The sequence below is a fragment of the Arachis stenosperma genome, chromosome 9, assembly GCF_014773155.1.
Source record: "Arachis stenosperma cultivar V10309 chromosome 9, arast.V10309.gnm1.PFL2, whole genome shotgun sequence".
Taxonomy (NCBI): domain Eukaryota; kingdom Viridiplantae; phylum Streptophyta; class Magnoliopsida; order Fabales; family Fabaceae; genus Arachis; species Arachis stenosperma.
Window position 1 is genome coordinate 112,623,630 of NC_080385.1, and position 21,838 is coordinate 112,645,467.

Below are 21,838 nucleotides of genomic sequence, written 5' to 3' on the forward strand. Positions count from 1 at the left end.
TGGGATCTCTTGTTTGCTCCATCCTTTTCTTAGTTATGGGCTTGTCCTCATCAATGAGGATGTCTCCCTCTATGTCAATTCCAACTGAATAACAGAGGTGACAAATGAGATGAGGAAAGGCTAACCTTGCCAAGGTAGAGGACTTCTCTGCCACCTTATAAAGTTCTTGGGATATAACCTCATGAACTTCTACTTCCTCTCCAATCATGATGCTATGAATCATGATGGCCCGGTCTATAGTAACTTCGGACCGGTTGCTAGTGGAAATGATTGAGCGTTGGATAAACTCCAAACATCCCCTAGCCATGGGCTTGAGGTCATGCCTTCTCAGTTGAACCGGCTTTCCTCTTAAATCTCTCTTCCATTGAGTGCCCTCTTCACAAATGTCTATGAGGACTTGGTCCAACCTTTGATCAAAGTTGACCCTTCTAGTGTAAGGGTGTTCATCTCCTTGCATCATGGGCAAGTTGAATGGCAACATTACATTTTCTGGACTAAAATCTAAGTATTTCCCCCGAACCATTGTAAGCCAATTCTTTGGGTTCGGGTTCACACTTTGATCATGGTTCTTGGTGATCCATGCATTGGCATAGAACTCTTGAACCATTAAGATTCCGACTTGTTGAATAGGGTTGGTAAGAACTTCCCAACCTCTTCTTCGGATCTCATGTCGGATCTCCGGATATTCACTCTTTTTGAGTTTGAAAGGGACCTCGGGGATCACCTTCTTCAAGACCACAACTTCATAGAAGTGGTCTTGATGCACCCTTGAGATGAATCTCTCCATCTCCCATGACTCGGAGGTAGAAGCTTTTGCCTTCCCTTTCCTCTTTCTAGAGGTTTCTCCGGCCTTAGGTGCCATAAATAGTTATGGAAAAACAAAAAGCAATGCTTTTACCACACCAAACTTAGAAGGTTTGCTCGTCCTCGAGCAAAAGAAGAAGAAGAAAATGGAGGATATGGAGGTGGCTTTGTGGCTCGGCCAAGGGGGAGAAGTAGTGTTTAGGTTGTGTGAAAATGAAGGGGTGAAGATGGGTTTATATAGGGGTGGAGAGAGGGGTAGGGTTCGGTCATGTATGGGTGGGTTTTATGAAGGATGGATGTGAGTAGTGAAGAGAATAGTGGGATTTGATAGGTGAGGGGTTTTTGGGGAAGAGGTGTTGAGGTGATTGGTGAATGGGTGAAGAAGAGAGAGAGTGGTGGGGTAGGTGGGGATCCTGTGGGGTCCACAGATCCTGAGGTGTCAAGGAAAATTCATCCCTGCACCAAGTGGCAAGCAAAAATGCTCTTTATGCCAATTCTGGCGTTAAACGCCGAGCTGGTGCCCATTTCTGGCATTTAACGCCAGCTTCTTGCCCTTTCCTAGCGTTTAACACCAGTCTGGTGCCCCTTTCTGGCGTCAAACGCCCAGAATGGTGCCAGACTGGGCGTTAAATGCCCATTTCTGCCCTTACGCCGCAAGGTTTTCCTCCAGGGTGTGCTGTTTTTCTTTCTGTTTTTCATTCTATTTTTTCCTTTTCAATTGATTTTGTGACTTTCCATGATCATCAACCTACAGAAAACATAAAATAACAAAGGGAAATAGATAAATATAACATTGGGTTGCCTCCCAACAAGTGCTTCTTTAATGTCAGTAGCTTGACAGTGGGCTCTCATGGAGCCTCACAAATACTCAGAGCAATGTTGGAACCTCCCAACACCAAACTTAGAGTTTGAATGTGGGGGTTCAACACCAAACTTAGAAGTTGGTTGTGGCCTCCCAACACCAAACTTAGAGTTTGACTATGGGGGCTCTGTTTTACTCTGTTTTGAGAAAAGCTCTTCATGCTTCCTCTCCATAGTTACAGAGGGATATCCTTGAGCCTTAAATACAAAGGATTCTTCATTCACTTGAATGATCAATTCTCCTCTGTCAACATCAATTACAGCCTTTGCTGTGGCTCGGAAGGGTCTGCCAAGGATGATGGATTCATCCATGCACTTCCCAGTCTCTAGGACTATGAAATCAACATGGATGTAATGGTCTTCAATCTTTACCAGAACATCCTCTACAAGTCCATAAGCTTGTTTTCTTGAATTGTCTGCCATGTCTAGTGAGATTCTTGCAGCTTGTACCTCAAAAATCCCTAGCTTCTCCATTACAGAGAGAAGCATGAGGTTTATACTTGACCCTAAGTCACATAGAGCCTTCTTAAAGGTCATGGTGCCTATGGTACAAGGTATTGAGAACTTCCCAGGGTCCTGTCTCTTTTGAGGTAATTTCTACCTAGACAAGTCATCCAGTTCTTTGGTGAGCAAAGGGGGTTCATCCTCCCAAGTCTCATTACCAAATAACTTTTCATTTAACTTCATGATTGCTCCAAGGTATTTAGCAACTTGCTCTTCAGTGACATATTCGTCCTCTTCAGAGGAAGAATACCCATCAGAGCTCATGAATGGCAGAAATAAATCCAATGGAATCTCTATGGTCTCAGTGTGAGCCTCAGATTCCCATGGTTCCTCATTAGGGAACTCATTGGAGGCCAGTGGACATTCATTGAGGTCTTCCTCAGTGGTGATCACTGCCTCTTCCTCCTCTCCAAATTCGGCCATGTTGATGACCTTGCACTTTCCTTTTGGGTTCTCTTCTGTATTGCTTGGAAGTGTACTAGGAGGGAGTTCAGTAATATTCTTACTCATCTGTCCCACTTGTGCCTCCAAATTCCTAATGGAGGACCTTGTTTCAGTCATGAAACTTTGAGTGGTTTTGATTAGATCAGAGACCAATGTTGCTAAGTCAGAGTGGCTCTGCTTAGAATTCTCTGTCTGTTACTGAGAAGATGGTGGAAAAGGCTTGCCATTGCTAAACCTGTTTCTTCCACCATTATTGTTGTTGAAACCTTGTTGAGGTCTCTGTTGATCCTTCCATGAGAGATTTGGATGATTTTTCCATGAAGGATTATAGGTGTTTTCATAGGGTTTTCCCATGTAATTCACCTCTTCCATTGAAGGGTTCTCAGGATCATAAGCTTTTTCTTCAGATGAAGCGTCCTTAGTACTGCCTGGTGCATCTTTCATTCCAGACATACTTTGAGAAATCATATTGACTTGCTGAGTCAATATTTTGTTCTGAGCTAATATGGCATTCAGAGTATCAAGCTCAAGAACTCCTTTCTTCTGATTCATCCCATTGTTCATAGGATTCCTTTCAGAAGTGTACATGAATTAGTTATTTGCAACAATTTCAATGAGTTCTTGAGCTTCTGCAGGCGTCTTCTTCAGATGAAGAGATCCTCCAGCAGGGCTATCCAATGACATCTTGGACAGTTCAGACAGACCATCATAGAAGATACCTATGATGCTCTATTCAGAAAGCATGTCAGAAGGACACTTTCTGATCAATTGTTTGTATCTTTCCCAAGCTTCATAGAGGGATTCATCTTCCTTCTGTCTGAAGGTTTGGACTTCCACTCTAAGCTTACTCAATTTTTGAGGTGGAAAGAGCTTTGCCAAGAAGGCATTGACTAGTTTTTTCCAAGAGTTCAGGCTTTCTTTAGGTTGTGAGTCCAACCATATCCTAGCTCTGTCTCTTACAGCAAAAGGGAATAGCATAAGTCTGTAGACTTCAGGGTTAACCCCATTGGTCTTGACAGTGTCACAGATTTGCAAGAATTCAGCTAAAAACTGATGAGGATCTTCCAATGGAAGTCCATGGAACTTGCAATTCTGTTGCATTAGAGAAACTAATTGAGGCTTAAGCTCAAAGTTGTTTGTTCCAATGGCAGGGATAGAGATGCTTCTCCCATAGAAGTCGGGAGTAGGTGCAGTAAAGTCACCCAGCACCTTCCTTGCATTGTTGGCATTGTTGTTGTTTTTGGCTGCCATGGGTTCTTCTTCTTTGAAGATTTCTGTTAGGTCCTCTACAGAGAGTTGTGCCTTAGCTTCTCTTAGCTTTCGCTTCAAGGTCCTTTCAGGTTCAGGGTCAGCCTCAACAAGAATGCTTTTGTCTTTGCTCCTGCTCATATGAAAGAGAAAAGAACAAGAAAATATGGAATCCTCTATGTCACAGTATAGAGATTCCTTGAGGTGTCAGAGGATAAGAAAAATAGAAGGAAGAGATAGAAGAATTAAAACTTATCAAGAAAGATGGAGTTCGAATTGTGCATTGAGGAGGAGTGTTAGTCCATAAATAGAAGGATGTGAGAAGAGGGGAAGAAATTTTCGAAAATAAATTAAAAAGGTTTTAAATACATTTTAAAAAATTGATTGATGATTTTTGAAAATAAAGTGATTTTGAAAAAGATTTTGAAATTAGAAATCAAAAAGATATGATTGAAAACTATTTTGAAAAATATGTGATTAAAAGATATGATTGAAAAGACATAGTTTTAAAAAGATATTATTGAGAAGATATGATTTGAAAAACAATTTAAAAAGACTTGATTTTGAAAATTAATGACTTGGCTAACAAGAAAAGATATGATTCAGACATTAAACCTTTCTCAATAGAAAAGGCAACATACTTGAAATGTTGAATCAAATCATTAATTGTTAACAAGTATTTTTGAAAATGGAAAGAAATTGATTTTGAAAATATATGATTGAAAAGATATGATTTAAAAAAAAGATTTGATTTTTGAAAAATTTTGAAAACTTGAAAAAAATTTGAGTTAAAAACAAAATCTTCCCTCTTGTGCCATCCTGGCGTTAAACACCCAGAATGGTGTCCATTCTGGCGTTTAACGCCCAAAACACTACCCTTTTGGGCGTTAAACGCCCAGCCAGGCACCCTGGCTGGCGTTTAAACGCCAGTTTTCCTTCCTCACTGGGTGCTTTGAACGCCCAGCCTTTTCTGTGTAATTCCTCTGCTGTATGTTCCGAATCTTCAATTCTCTGTATTATTGACTTGAAAAGACACAAATTAAAATATTTTTTGGATTTTTAATAATGAGGAATAATCAAAATGCAACTAAAATCAAATAATAATGCATGCAAGACACCAAACTTAGCAGTTTGTATACTACTGATACTAACAAATGAAAATGCATATGAAAAACAACAAAACACACAAGACAGGAGAATTTAAAGATCAGAACAAGGAAATCATCAAGAACAACTTGAAGATCAATGAAGACACATGAATGAATTCAAAAAATGCAAGAATAACAGAAACATGCAATTGACACCAAACTTAAAATGAGACACTAGACTCAACAAGAAACATACAATATTTTTGGTTTTTATGATTTTGTAATTTTTTTGGATTTTTCGAAAATTAAGTGGAACAGAAAATAAAGATATCAATATTTTTAATGAGAATTCCAGGAATCATGCAATGTTAGTCTAAAGCTTTAGTCTAAAGGAATTAGACATAGCTAGCCAAGCTTCAGCAGGACATTACATTCAAGAGCTAAATTGATCAGAATCAATCAGCTTTGGTGATGATAAGAACATCACCTTGAAACACTAGAATTCATTCTTAAGAACTCTGAAGAAAAATACCTAATCTAAGCAACAAGATGAACCGTCAGTTTGTCCAAACTCGAAACAATCCCCGGAAACGGCGCCAAAAACTTGGCGCATGAAATTGTGATCTCTACTTTTCACAACTCAAACAATCCCTGGTAATGGCTCCAAAAACTTGGTGCTCAATACCATGGTCTAAACATAATTTCACAACTTCGCACAACTAACCAGCAAGTGCACTAGGTCGTCCAAGTAATAAACCTTACGCGAGTAAGGGTCGATCCCACCGAGATTGTTGGTATGAAGCAAGCTATGGTCACCTTGTAAATCTCAGTCAGGCAGATTCAAATGGTTATAGATGATTTATGACTAAAGCATAAAATAAAGATAGAGATACTTATGTAATTCATTGGTGAGAATTTCAGATAAGCGTATAGAGATGCTTTGTCCCTTCCGTCTCTCTGCTTTCCTACTGTCTTCTTCCAATCCTTCTTACTCCTTTCCATGCCACACTGTATGTTGGGCATCACCGTTGTCAATGGCTACAGTCCCGTCCTCTCAGTGAAAATGTTCAACGCGCTCTGTCACAGCACGGTTAATCATCTGTCGGTTCTCAATCAGGTTGGAATAGAATCCAGTGATTCTTTTGCGTCTGTCACTAACGCCCAGCCTTCTGCAGTTTGAAGCTCGTCACAGTCATTCAATCCTTGAATCCTACTCAGAATACCACAGACAAGGTTTAGACCTTTCGGATTCTAGCTTATACCACGAAGATTCTGATTAAGGAATCCAAGAGATAAACATTCAAGCCTTGTTTGCTTGTAGAACGGGAGTGGTTGTCAGGCACGCGTTCATAAGTGAGAATGATGATGAGCATCACATAATCATCACATTCATCATGTTCTTGGGTGCGAATGAATATCTTAAAACAAGAATAAGCTGAATTGAATAGAAGAACAATAGTAATTGCATTAATACTCGAGGTACAGCAGAGCTCTACACCTTAATCTATGGTGTGTAGAAACTCCACCGTTGAAAATACATAAGAACAAGGTCTAGGCATGGCCGAATGGCTAGCCCCATGATCTAAGATAGCATAAGACTAAAGATAGCTACCAAGATGAGAATACAATAGTAAAAGGTCCTATTTGTAGAGAACTAGTAGCCTAGGGTTTACAGAAATGAGTAAATGACATAAAAATCCACTTCCGGGCCCACTTGGTGTGTGCTTGGGCTGAGCATTGAAGCTTTCATGTGTAGAGACTTTTCTTGGAGTTAAATGCCAGCTTTTGTGCCAGTTTGGGCGTTTAACTCCCATTCTTGTGCCAGTTCCGGCGTTTAACGCCGGGCAGTTTTGAGCTGATTTGGAACGCCGGTTTGGGCCATCAAATCTCGGGCAAAGTATGAACTATTATACATTGCTGGAAAGCCAGGATGTCTACTTTCTAACGCAGTTGAGAGCGCGCCAATTGGGCTTCTGTAGCTCCTGATAATCTACTTCGAGTGCAGGGAGGTCAGAATCCAACAGCATCTGTAGTCCTTTTCAGCCTCTAAATAAGATTTTTGCTCAGGTCCCTCAATTTCAGCCAGAAAATACCTGAAATCACAGAAAATCACACAAACTCATAGTAAAGTCTAGAAAAGTGAATTTTAACTAAAAACTAATAAAAATATAATAAAAACTAACTAAAATATACTAAAAATATACTAAAAATAATGCCAAAAAGCGTATAAATTATCTGCTCATTAGTAATAATGTGGAGGAGGTGGCTCTTGAAAATGTTGATGTTGGAATTGTGGTGGTTCTATATGTGGTTCATATGGCTCATATGGTTGTTGGTAGGATGGATATGGATTAGGGTCATATGAAGGTGGTTGGTAAGAAGAGGCTTGTGAGTATGGTTGAGAGTTATGTTGAGGATATGGATCATAGACATATGGTGGTGGTTCTTGAAAGTCACAAGGTGATTCACCATAGCCATTGGATTGATATGCATCATAGAATTGCTCTTGTTCATAGTCTATTGCTGGAGGTTGTTGCCATGAAGATTGATCATATGCATTTGGCTCCTCCCACCTTTGAGTGTCCCATCCTTGATACACATTCTCATTGAAGTTCTCATCACCTACAACATAGTTGTTAGCCAAAGTGAGAATTCATGATGGCAAGAGAGGGCAAAAACAAAAAAAAAATAGTAACAAATAAAGAGAAAAACTAAAAACTAACAAAGAAGCAAAAAGTAAACATATTCACAACATTCACATATATACAATAACCAATAACACAACACCATTGCAATTCCTTGGCAACGGCGCCATTTTGATGATTGGATTTTTTGATGGTATAGAATTTCACAAATGAATTCTCGTTGCACGTATAGTTTCTAAACCAATCAATAATCCTTTCATACAAAAAGTTGTTTGTCACTAGTACAAACCCCTAAAATTTATAAACCGAAGTATTCAAACCTCAGGTCGTTCTCCCTAGGAATTACAATAAAGTGTCTTGTTATTGGTTGTGAGTTATTTTGGGGTTTTTGAGATTTTAGACATGAAATATAAATGGCAAAGAAAATAAACTAACAACTAATAAAGCTCTTGGCAAGATATGAGAACTAGAAGTCCTATCCTAGTTATCCTCCTCAATTGTGATAACAAATTGTCCATCGCTCCCACTTAGTTAACCTCTAACCATGGAGGAAAGTCAAGTGGATGAATCAATTTGATTCCTCAAGTCCTAATCAACTCCTAAAGGAAAGACTAGCTTTAGAGGCATTCAAATCAATTAGCAACTTCTAATTATCAATCAACAAAGGAATTAGATAACTCAAGAGTCACTAATTACTCTACCTAGGCCAAGAGAAACAAAATCTATACTAAAATCCAACCAAGCATTTCATCAAACACTTGGAAGGCACAAAAGAAAAGCAAAGCAAATTGACAACAAGAATAGAATCTAACAACATTTATTGCAATGAATTAACAACAACAATTAAAAGAAACACATTTATTATGAATTACCTTTTATTGAATTGGAAGAAAGTAGAAGGAACAATATTAGATCTACAACAAAATATAAGAACAACATAAAGAAAATTACAACAAAAGAATAGAAGAAGATGAATGTAGCAACAAAGAATTGAAAGATAGAAGTGGAAGAAAGCAAAGATTAAAACCTAGATCTAAGAACTAAACCTAATCCTAATCCTAATACTAGAGAGAAGTGAGAGCTTCTCTCTCTAGAAACTACTTCTAAACTAATCCTAATGAGTGGGAATGAACTCATCTCCCTTTGCTCTTCAATCCTTGGGTTTAAATAGCATCTTTGGTACCAAAGTTGGTTGGGATTGGGCCCCACAACCCTTGAGAATTCGTTGGCCACGTTTTTATTAAAAAATCATAAACCAACACCGACGCGTACGCACACATCATGCGTACGCGTCCATGGGGTAATTCGCAAGGTGCGCGCGCGTGTCCATTGGCGAGTTCAACTTCTTTGACTTTTCATGATTTCTCCACTTTGCATGCTTTCCTCTTCACTCCTTTGATCCATTCCTAGCCTTTTCAATCTGAAATCACTAACAAACATATCAAGGCATCTAGTGGAATCAAAGGTGAATTGAATTTAGCTACTTTAAGGTCTAGAAAGCATGTTTTCACATCTGAGCATAAATAAGGAGACAATCACAAAACTATGCTAATTCATTGAATAAATAAGGGTAAAAGGTATTAAAATCTCTTAAAATCAATACAAGATAAACTGTCAAAACGGGGTTTATCACCCACCCCTACCCCAACAAGCATGTTTACTCAAGCTAACAACAAAAGAAAGCTTGCTGGGGAGAGGTACTCAAAACAAGGGGCATTAACTGACTCCTCTTTCCTCTTGAGGTCATTCCTCTTAACAAACTGGAAGAATAGGAAGAAAGTCATGAACAACATGTCAAGATAATGACATTAAAAGAGCGCTTGTTGGGAGGCAACCCAACCGTAGGTAACATTTTCTTGCTTTGCTTAGTTTACTTTCAATAATTTGGCATATGATTGCATTCTAAGTTTGGTGTTGCCATGCAACAATTTGATGTTCAATCTTCACTGGGTACTTGCAACATTCTAAATTGAGAGTGTCACACTAAGTTTGGTGTTGCCACTTATCTTTCATGTAAGGTACCAAGCACACCATTTATTAATGCAATCAAAATGTCTCTGTTTGTATCTCTTGTGCCTTTATTGTATCCTTAATCTTGCTTGCTGAAACACATGCATACTCACACTTCATTCTAAGATATTCATGATCCATCATAGACCCCATCACCACTGTTTTAATTGTTGCTTGAGTATAAGCAATCATTCTAAGTTTGGTGTGGGAAGGGGAAGAATAGGAGGAAAAGGGCAACAACAATGAAGATGAACTACAAGGTGGTAAAGTTCCTTTTTCCTCTTACTTATTTCCAGCACTTTAAATTGCATGATTGTCTTCTATTTTTTTTGTATGCATGTGTGATTACTCCTTGTGAATAAGCATAATTTGATATTTGATTTGTGACATATTGCTATGATATCATGATTATCATCTTGAATTTTACTTGCACCCAATATCTCTAAGAATGCAACAAAAAAATCATTCTTTTGAAAGAAACATGTTGAAGAATTTTATAAATCTTGGGGCAAGCAAAAGATTAAGAGGAGTGGAGGTTCTAATTATATGATTGTGTATTGAGGTTGCATGTTTGTGAAAACTTGCTTGGGAGCTCATAGACAGGAAATGAAGTTTAGAGAAGTATTATGCAATTTCTCAAACATCTATTGATCCAAGAAGTAGTAACAAAAGAAAACCAAAGAAAAAGAAAAACAAAGAACAAGCCGAAGGCTCTGAGCATCAATTACTTGGAAGAAAAAGAAAGAAACAGGAACTCAAAGAGTTATTGTCCTAGTTAAATGCTTGTGGTGGATTTGTATCAAATAGAGAGGCTTGAGCAAGTAAATCCTAAGGGGTACTTCAACACCTAATACCTTAGACCAACTGGTTTGGGAGCATTGATTGAAAGCTTATCTTAAAAAGCCACTTTGATACATGACACCTAGAGTCGAGGCCAAATTCCACAAAGAAAGAAAAATGCTAGAAAATAAGTGCTGCTTCAAGGTGACAATCTATAAAGAGGATTCCATAATATCATTTGAATGGAAGTCCTAAGATCTAAGACTTCCAAAATATGAGGACTAATGAGCACTGGAATCCTTGCATAAGCATACAAATTAGAGTTCACCCCACTGTCACTTATTCACTTCACCCACTAAGGCATCATAAGCAATTCTTCAATACATTCCAATTAAGAGAATTCTTTGTGCATAGTTCTTTTCTTGCTTGGGGACAAGCAAGATTTAAGTTTGGTGTTGTGATGCCAGGGCTCCTGACTAGTTTTACTAGCCATTTTTTGTATGCTTTAGGTTGGTTTCATGCATTTTCTTAGGAAACAAGCAAGAATTTGGTTGAAAATGCAATCATACCATGATTCAAGCAAACATTGTGAATTTTAAATGATTTTATGAGAATTATGCATGAATTGAATGATAAAATGGATGGTGCATAATCTCATGATTAAGAGCAAGACATTGATGTACTTTGTTTGATTGATTTCAGGTAACAAGAAGCAGAGAAGAGCCACGTTAGTGGCTACGTTAGTGCCACTAACGTAGCCATTAACGTGGAAGAGAAGAGAAGCCCCAACGTTAGTGAGAAAGTTAACGGCACTATCGTGGAAGAGAAGAGAAACTCCAACGTTAGTGGTAAAAGTAAACACCACTAACGTTAGTGAAGGGCAAGAAGACCCACGTTAGTTGCCACGTTAGTTACATTAATATGGGAACTAACGTGGAAGGAAAGGGAAACTCCAACGTTAGTGAAAAAAGTGAACGCCACTAATGTTTGTGAAGCCAATAACACCCACGTTAGTGGCCACGTTAGTGCCACTAACGTGGGCATTAACGTGGAAGAAAGGAGGCAGCTGTGAAACTTAGTGAAAAAAGTGAACGACACTGACATTTGCGAAGCAAAGAAGGCCTACGTTAGTGGCCACGTTAGTTACACTAACGTGGGCAAAATCTCACCCGGCAGCCTGACCATGCCTTCTCCAAGCAAGAATAACTTGAGCCACACAGCTCCAAATGAGATGATTCCAGTGGCATTAGAAAGTAGGATTCCAGAGCTTTCCAAGCATATATGGCACTACATGATGCATAGTAAATTTAAGGGAGAAAATCTATCCCGAAAGTACAAAGATGAACATGGTATCAACCTGTAGTAAGGCCAGCTGACATCTTCACCTTCCAAGAAGTGTAACTCGAGCTGTAGAGCTCCAAATGATGCGCTTCCAAAAATGTTGAAATGTAGACATCCAGGGCTTTCCAACATTATATAATAGTATGAGGTGGACATTAAGTTTGAGCTCCAGAACCTGGCAATATTAATCCCCTGAATTTTGACGTTATTGGCACTCACTTTTTCCAATAACGCCAGCGACTATGCCAGCGACCTGTCCATTTCAAGGGAGCATAACTTGAGTTACAGAGGTCTAATCGAGGTGATTCCAGTTGTGTTAGAAAGCTGACATTCAAAGCTTTCCAACGATATATAATGGTTTATAGTGGGCATGAAATTGGAGCACAAACAATAGGCATCCTTTAAGCCCCAAAAGCTCCAACTTGGTAGCAAGTGTGACGTTAGCCACACTAACTTCAGTACTAACGCCACACTTGTAGCGTTAATGTGGCTAACGGTAGCACTAACATTAGCACCTGGACCTCAACTTGATTAACTTACAAGGACCACCTAACCTCAAGGAAGCATGCCCACATGTATCAATCAATCAAGGCCACAAGAAGCATCTAGAATAGTTAATTTTCATTTCATTGTAATTTGCTTTTAATTTCATTTTGTAATTTAGGAGAGCCTATATAAAAGCCTTAGTTTCTACATTGAAAGAAGGCTGGAAGGGAGAAATTGAAGGAATCCGGGGATTGAAGAGGGGTCTTCAGACTCCTTCCCTTCCTACACTCTTCTTCCTTTTCTTTTTTTCCTTTTCTTAGTAGTAGTTAAACTTTAGTTTGTACTTTTCATTTATGAACTTTGAAGTTTCAATTTCAGTTTTAATCTTCATCTTTATTTTTTTGCACTTTCTTTCTTTTCTATTTTGGTAGAGCAATGAACAACTAACTATTTTCATTGGGTTACAGAGCTCTATTGTGATTTAATGGATCAATTGTAGTTTTTATTCTTCTTCTTCTTTCTTTTCACTTGATTTTACTACAGAGCTTTCGATCTTCATCTAATTGGGTAATTGTATCGGAAGAGAAATTGCTCATACTTGGATTTTGATGCACGGGAATTTGTCTGTCAACAAATTTCCCTTCGACAAGTATACCGAATTGTCGTCAAGTAAAAACTCATAATAGAGTGAGGTCGAATCCCACAGGAATTGATTGGTCAAGCAACATTAGTTGAAAGAGTATATTAGTTGAGCTAAACAGAGTATAGTTTGAGAATTGCAGAAAATTAAATAGCGGGAAAGTAAATAGCAGAAAATATAGTGCAAAATCTTAAATGGGGAATCAGGGAGATGAACATGGAAATAAATGGCAGAAAGTAAAGAGAATGTGTAAGATCAGAAATGGGGAATCCACTGGGCTTCGGAGATGTTGTATTCTCCGGATCAAATTTATTTTCATTTCTTCCTCAATCAATGCATCTATTGATCTCCTTGGAAATCTTAAGTGATTGGATTCCGATTCCTTGGCAATCCAATCTCTCTAAACTTAAACAATTGCCCAATTCCTTGATTTAATTGCTCATGGAAAGAGATGAAGTATGGTCACTAATTATACCACATGTATTTCCAAATCAAAATATTGGGAGGATTACATGTCACTATATTCGCCCAGACCCCAATTTGGTCCAACATGAGAAAGCATTTCTAGCATGATCTCCTAATCCCTTTTCCAAGGCTCAGAGGAGATCCAATTATGGAGAGTTTCTTTTCCAAGACAACTAACCAATTGAATTAAGATCGAAAGCTTTCTAGTAAATTAAAAGAGAAGAAAGAAGAAGAAGAATGAAAACTATAATTGATCCATCAAATTACAACAGAGCTCTCTAACCCAATGAAAGGGGTTTAGTTGTTCATAGCTCTGGAAATGGAAAATGGCAGAAAAGAATACATGCTTCAAAATGCAGAAAAGTAAATATACAGAGGGTAGTTCTTCCAAGTGTCCAAATCCTCTATAGCTCAAAACTACTCCTATATATACTACTTTTCTTGATCTTCTAGTGAGTTCTTCAAGTCTTAGATGTGGGCCTTAGATCTTGAGTTGAAGCAGTTACAAGCTTTAGTGGGCTCAGCTTGTAGAAAAGTGTGAGTTAGGCATGGGCGTTAGTGATGTTACCTTTTTCATTAACGTTCCAACCCCATATAGTCCACGTTAACTTTAACGTTAGTGGCACTAATGTGACCACTAACGTTGCCTTATGATCCTTCGTAAGCGTTATTGGGAATCACCTTTTTCAATAACGTTGCCTTGTGCCCCTCTTTTCCTACGTTAGAGTTCACGTTAGTATAACTAATGTGACTCTTAACGTGGGCATGCCTATCTTCGAGAGCGTTAGTGACACTTACCTTTGTCACTAACGCTCTGGTGCGCGGAATTGTGATCATCAATGGCGCCATCAACATGGTACGCTCAATTGCAATCTCAACTATTTATCACAACTTCGCACAACTAACCAGCAAGTGCACTGGGTCGTCCATGTAATAAACCTTACGCGAGTAAGGGTCGATCCCACGGAGATTGTTGGTATGAAGCAAGCTATGGTCATCTTGTAAATCTCAGTCAGGCGGATTCAAATTGTTCTGGAGGATTAATGACTAAAAGATGAATAAAACATAAAATAAAGATAGAGATACTTATGTAGTTCATTGGTGAGAATTTCAGATAAGCGTATGGAGATGCTTTGTCCCTTCCGTCTCTCTGCTTTCCTACTGTCTTCATCCAATCCTTCTTACTCCTTTCCATGGCAAGCTGTATGTTGGGCATCATCGTTGTCAATGGCTACAGTCCCGTCCTCTCAGTGAAAATGTTCAACGCGCTCTGTCACAGCACGGCTATTCATCTGTCGGTTCTCGATCATGTCGGAATAGAATCTAGTGATTCTTTTACGTCTGTCACTAACGCCCCACAATCGTGAGTTTGAAGCTCATCGCAGTCATTCAATCCTTGATCCTACTCAAAATACCATAGACAAGGTTTAGACCTTCCGGATTCTCAAGAATGCCACCATCAATTCTAGCTTATACCACGAGGATTTTGATTAAGGAATCTAAGAGATAAACATTCAAGCCTTGTTTGCTTGTAAAATGGGAATGGTTGTCAGGCACGCGTTCATAAGTGAGAATGATGATGAGCGTCACATAATCATCACATTCATCAATTTCTTGGGTGCAAATGAATATCTTAGAACAAGAATAAGCTGAATTGAATAGAAGAACAATAGTAATTGCATTAATACTCGAGGTACAGCAGAGCTCCACACCTAAATCTATGGTGTGTAGAAACTCCACCGTTGAAAGTACATAAGAACAAGGTCTAGGCATGGCCGTGAGGCCAGCCCAATGATCTAAGAACTAGGCGTCCAAAGATGAAATACACTAGCAAAAGGTCCTATTTGTAGAGAACTAGTAGCTTAGGGTTTACAAAGATGAGTAAATGACATAAAAATCCACTTCCGGGCCCACTTGGTGTGTGCTTGGGCTGATCATTGAAGCTTTCATGTGTAGAGACTTTTCTTGGAGTTAAACACCAGCTTTTGTGCCAGTTTGGGCGTTTAACTCCCATTCTTGTGCCAGTTCTGGCGTTTAACGCCAGAATTCCTGAGCTGACTTGGAACGCCTGTTTGGGCCATCAAATCTCGAGCAAAGTATGGACTATTATACATTTCTGGAAAGCCTAGGATGTCTACGTTCCAACGCAATTGAGAGCGCGCCAATTGGGTTTCTGTAGCTCTAGAAAATTCACTTCGAGTGCAGGGAGGTCAGAATCCAACAGCATCTGCAGTCCTTTTCAGCCTCTGAATAAGATTTTTGCTCAAGTCCCTCAATTTTAGCCAGAAAATACCTGAAATCATAGAAAAACACACAAACTCATAGTAAAGTCCAGAAACGTGAATTTTAACTAAAAACTAATAAAAATATAATAAAAACTAACTAAAACATACTAAAAGGATACTAAAAACAATGCCAAAAAGCATACAAATTATCCGCTCATCACCAAGCACCTCACCAAGGGCAAGCCCAGGAACCTCATAACAACCAATAGTAAGCCCCTAAAATTACTTACCCCCCTTCCTATTCCAATGACGGGCTGCTTTACTCTATTGAGCAAAAACAAAAGACCATGGAGAACACACTTAACTCTACCTTAAACGATCTGAACTCTACTTTACAAGCTCTCGTCTCCTAGATTGGATCATTGACTACCCTCAACAATCAACCTGCAAGCTCCAGTGTACTTCTTTCTCAACCTTTACCCAACCCCAAAGGTGGAATCAATGCCATTACTTTGAGGTCCAGAACCACACTGCAAGAGAATAGTCATGAGGAGCCAAGCTCAACAGAAAGTGTTCTAGTTGAAAACATTATTGAGGTAGAAGATATTGAAGAAGAGGATGAAGTATAACACAAGGTTGAAGAAGAAGCAGTTCAACCGAGGAATGAAGCACCAAAGGAAGATGAAGCTATCAGAGACGTCATCCCCATTCCCTTTCCACACCTTGCTAGGAAGCCTAGAAAGTAAATGGAGCTAGACCCCAAGATGGTGGAGATCTTCAAAAAGGTTGAGCTAACTGATGACTAGTCATCATATACCCATTTTTCAAGCTAATTTCACTTGTTTTATTAGCATTTATGCACTTTCTTGCATCCTAAGTAAGTGATTTGGAGTGAAAATGCATAACTTCTTTAAATCAAACAACCACCATGAAATTAATGTTAACTGGTGGACGAAATTGTGATCCATGTTCTAATTATTTTGAGATGAAGGCTTCTAAGGGGCACCAGCTGAATTCACGACTCCGTTCAGCTAACCAGCAAGTGTACTGGGTCGTCCAAGTAATAAACCTTACGTGAGTAAGGGTCGATCCCACAGAGATTGTTGGTATGAAGCAAGCTATGGTCACCTTGTAAATCTCAGTTAGGCAGATTAAATTTGTTTATGGGTTTTCGAAAATAGAAATAATAAAATAGAAATAATAAAAAGGATAGAAGACTTATGCAGATTCATTGGTGGGAATTTCAGATAAGCGAATGGAGATGCTGCATGGCTCAAGGACGCCTGCTCTTCTACTGCTTCTACTCAATCCTTCTTACTCCTTTCCATGGCAAGCTGTGTATAGGGGTTCACCATCAGCGGTGGCTACTTTCAATCCTCTCGGGAAAATGGTCCTCTGCGGCTGTCACTCGCATGGCTAATCGTCTGGAGGCATCACCCATGGTTGATGGCTACATCCCATCCTCGCAGTGAAAACTAATGCTCACGCACTCTGTCACAGTACGGCTAATCACTGGTTGGTTCTTACTCATACTGGAATAGAATCCCTTGATTCTTTTGCGTTTGTCACTAACGCCCAGCACTTGCAAGTCTGAAGCACGTCACAGCCATTCATTACCGGAATCCTACTCGGAATACCACAGACAAGGTTAGACTTTCCGGATTCCCAGGATCCTACTCGGAATACCACAGACAAGGTGAGACTTTCCGGATCCTCATAAATGCCGCCATCTATCTAGCTTATACCACGAAGATTCTGTTGGGGAATCTAAGAGATACACATTCAAGCTCGGTTGCATGTAGAACGGAAGTGGTTGTCAATCACGTGCGTTCATGAGTGAGAATGATAATGAGGGTTATCTAATCATCACATTCATCATGTTCTTGGGTACGAATGAATATCTTGGAATAAGAATAAGAGAGATTTGAATAAAAGAAAATAGAATTGCATTAATACTTGAGGTACAGCAGAGCTCCACACCCTTAATCTATGGTGTGCAGAAACTCCACCATTGAAAATACATAAGTAAAAGGTTCAGGCATGGCCGAGAGGCCAGCCCCCAAAACGTGATCACAGGATTAAAATACAATCCAGGATATGAATATGATAGTAAAAAGTTCTATTTATAGTAAACTAGCTCCTAGGGTTTACATGGGTAAGTAATTGATGCATAAATCCACTTCCGGGGCCCACTTGGTGTATGCTTGGGCTGAGCTTGATCTATCCACGAGCTGAGGCTTTTTTTGGAGTTGAACTCCAAGTTATAACGTGTTTTGGGAGTTCAACTCCGGATCATGACGTGTTTCTGGCGTTTAACTCCAGACAGCAGCATGTACTTGGCGTTCAACGCCAAGTTACGTCGTCAATTTCCGAATAAAGTATAGACTATTATATATTTCTAGAAAGCTCTGGATGTCTACTTTCCAACGCCGTTAAGAGCGCGCCATTTGGAGTTTTGTTGCTCCAGAAAATCCATTTTGAGTGCAGGGAGGTCAGAATCCAACAGCATCAGCAGTCCTTTTGTCAGCCTTTTTCAGAGTTTTGCTCAAGTCCCTCAATTTCAGCCAGAAATTATCTGAAATCACAGAAAAACACACAAACTCATAGTAAAGTCCAGAAATGTGAATTTAACATAAAAACTAATGAAAACATCCCTAAAAGTAGCTTAAACTTACTAAAAACTACCTAAAAACAATGCCAAAAAGCGTATAAATTATCCGCTCATCACAACACCAAACTTAAATTGTTGCTTGTCCCCAAGCAACTGAAAATCAATTAGGATGAAAAGAAGAGAATATACTATAAATTCCAAAATATCAATGAATATTAATTATAATTAGATGAGCGGGACTTGTAGCTTTTTGCTTCTGAACAGTTTTGGCATCTCACTTTTTCCTTTGTAGTATAGAGGGATTGGCGTCTCTGGGGAACTTAGAATTTGGGATAGTGTTATTGATTTTCCTAGTTAAGCATGTTGATTCTTGAACACAGCTACTTTATGAGTCTTGGCCGTGGCCCTAAGCATTTTGTTTTCCAGTATTACCACCGGATACATAAATGCCACAGACACATAACTGGGTGAACCTTTTCAGATTGTGACTTAGCTTTGCTAAAGTCCCCAGTTAGTGGTGTCCAGAGCTCTTAAGCACACTCTTTTGCCTTGGATCACGACTTTAACCACTCAGTCTCAAGCTTTTCACTTGGACCTTCATGACATAAGCACATGGTTAGGGACAGCTTGATTTAGCCGCTTAGGCCTGGATTTAATTTCCTTGGGCCCTCCTATCCATTGATGCTCAAAGCCTTAGATCCTTTTTACCCTTGTCTTTTGGTTTTAAGGGCTATTGGCTTTTTCTATTGCTCCTTCTTTTTCTATATACTCTTTTTAGCCATTTTTTTTTCACTGCTTTTTCTTGCTTCAAGAATCAATTACATGATTTTTCAGATCATCAATAACATTTCTCTTTGTTCATCATTCTTTCAAGAACCAACAATTTTAACACTCATAAACAACAATATCAAAATACATATGCACTGTTCAATCATTCATTCAGAAAACAAAAAGTATTGTCACCACATCAATATAATTAAATTAAATTCAACAATAAATTCGAAATTTATGTACTTCTTGTTCTTTTGAATTAAAACATTTTTCTTTTAAGAGAGGTGAAGGATTAATGGATTTTATTCATAGCTTTAAGACATGGTTACATACTAATGATCATGAAATAAAGACACAAAACATAGATAAACACAATAATTAAAAACCGAAAACAGAAAGAAATAAAGAACAAGGAATGAATCCACCTTTAGTGGCGTCTTCTTCTTGAAGGACCAATGATGTTCTTAAGCTCTTCTATGTCCCTTCCTTGCCTTTGTTGTTCCTCCCTCATTGCTCTTTGATCTTCTCTTATTTCTTGGAGAATGATGGAGTGTTCATGATGTTCCACCCTTAGTTGTTCAACATTATGGCTCAAATCTTCTAAGGAGGTGTTGAGTTGCTCCCAATAGTTGTTGGAAGGAAAGTGCATTCCTTGAGGCATTTGTTGATGATGAACTTCCTCATGTTCTTCTTGAGGGCCGTGAGGAACTTCTCTTGTTTGCTCCATCCTTTTCTTGGTGATGGGCTTGTCTTCTTCAATGGAGACATCTCCATCTATGATGACTCCAGCTGAGTAACATAGATGGCATATAAGGTGGGGGAAGGCTAGCCGTGCCATGTGTGAAGGCTTGTCGGCTATTTTGTAGAGTTCATTGGAGATGACTTCATGAACTTCTACTTCTTCTCCAATCATGATGCTATGGATCATGATGGCCCGATCCACAGTAACTTCAGATCGGTTGCTTGTAGGGATGATAGATCTTTGGATGAACTCCAACCATCCTCTAGCTACAGGCTTGAGGTCCAGTCTTCTTAGTTGGACTGGCTTGCCTTTGGAGTCTATTCTCCATTGGGCGCCTTCCACACATATGTCCATTAGGACTTGGTCCAACCTTTGATTAAAGTTGACCATTCTTGTGTAGGGGCGTTCATCACCTTGCATCATGGGTAAGTGAAACGCCAACCTCACATTTTCCGGACTGAAATCCAAGTATTTCCCCCTAACCATTGTGAGATAATTCTTTGGGCTTGGGTTCATACCTTGGTCATGGTTCCTAGTGATCCATGCATTGGCATAGAACTCTTGAACCATTATTATTCCGACTTGTTGCATGGGGTTGGTTATGACTTCCCACCCTCTTCTTTGGATCTCATGTCGGATTTCCGGATACTCATTCTTTTTGAGCTTGAAAGGGACCTCAGGGATCACCTTCTTCTTTGCCACAACATCATAGAAGTGGTCTTGATGGCTCTTGGAAATGAATCTTTCCATCTCCCATGACTCGGAGGTGGAAGCTTTTGCTTTCCCTTTCCCTTTTCTTGAGGAAACTCCGGCCTTAGGTGCCATTGGTAATGGAAAAACAAAAAAAAAGCTTATGCTTTGGTGCACGAAATTGCAATCACACTTTTGCAACTCCGCACAACTAACCAGCAAGTGCACTGGGTCATCCAAGTAATACCTTGCGTGAGCAAGGGTCGATCCCACGGAGATTGTCGGCTTGAAGCAAGCTATGGTTATCTTGTAAATCTTAGTCAGGATATCAGAAAGTATCAGGATTGATTGTAAAAAGTAAAAGAACATGAAATGGTTACTTGTATTGCAGTAATGGAGAATAGGTTGAGGTTTGGAGATGCTCCATCTTCTGAATCTCTGCTTTCCTACTGTCTTCTTCATCAAACACGCAAGCCTCTTTCCATGGCAAGCTCATGTAGGGTTTCACCGTTGTCAATGGCTACCTCCCATCCTCGCAGTGAAAGCTAATGCACGCACTCTGTCACAGTACTGCCAATCACCGGTTTGGTTCCCTCCCCTACCGGAATAGAATCCCTCTTTTGCGTCTGTCACTAACGCCCAGTAGGTTGCAGGTTTGAAGCACGTCACAGTCATTCAATCATTGAGTCCTACTCAGAATACCACAGACAAGGTTTAGACCTTCCGGACTCTCTTGAATGCCGCCATCAGGTCCTGCCTATACCACGAAGATTCCGATTAAAGAACCCAAGAGATAACTACTCAATCTAAGATAGAACAGAGGTGGTTGTCAGGCACGTGTTCATAGTTGAGAATGATGATGATTGTCACGGATCATCACATTCATCCGGATTAAGAACAAGTGTTATCTTAGAATGGAAGCAAGCATGATTGAATAAGAAACAGTAGTAATTGCATTAATCCATCAAGACACAGCAGAGCTCCTCACCCCAACCATGGGGTTTAGAGGCTCATACTGTGGAAAGAAACGTGTACAAAATGTTATGGGGTCATAAGGTACGGATACAATGTCAAAAGATCCTATAAGTAGTAAACTAGTGTCCTAAGGTTTACAGAATTGAGTAAATGACAGAAAAATCCACTTCCGGGCCCACTTGGTGTGTGCTTGGGCTGAGCAATGAAGGAATTTCGTGTAGAGACCTTTTCTGGAGTTAAACGCCAGCTTTCATGCCAGTTTGGGCGTTTAACTCCAAATTTTATGCCAGTTCCGGCGTTTAACGCTGGAATTTCTGTAGGTGACTTTGAGCGCCGGTTTGGGCCATCAAATCTTGGGCAAAGTATGGACTATTATATATTGCTGGAAAGCTCAGGATGTCTACTTTCCAATGCCGTTGAGAGAGCGCCAATTGGGCTTCTGTAGCTCCAGAAAATCCACTTCGAGTGCAGGGAGGTCAGAATCCAACAGCATCTGCAGTCCTTTTCA

The 21,838-nt window shown here is 39.4% G+C and overlaps 1 non-coding gene across 1 annotated transcript; it reads left to right on the forward strand.

Annotated features, from left to right (window-relative positions):
• The first annotated feature begins 3,351 nt into the window (after positions 1-3,351).
• LOC130953037 (small nucleolar RNA R71) lies at positions 3,352-3,459 on the forward strand. The gene has a single exon (XR_009075211.1). It is a non-coding gene; the product is annotated as a small nucleolar RNA R71 (small nucleolar RNA).
• The last annotated feature ends 18,379 nt before the right edge of the window (positions 3,460-21,838 follow it).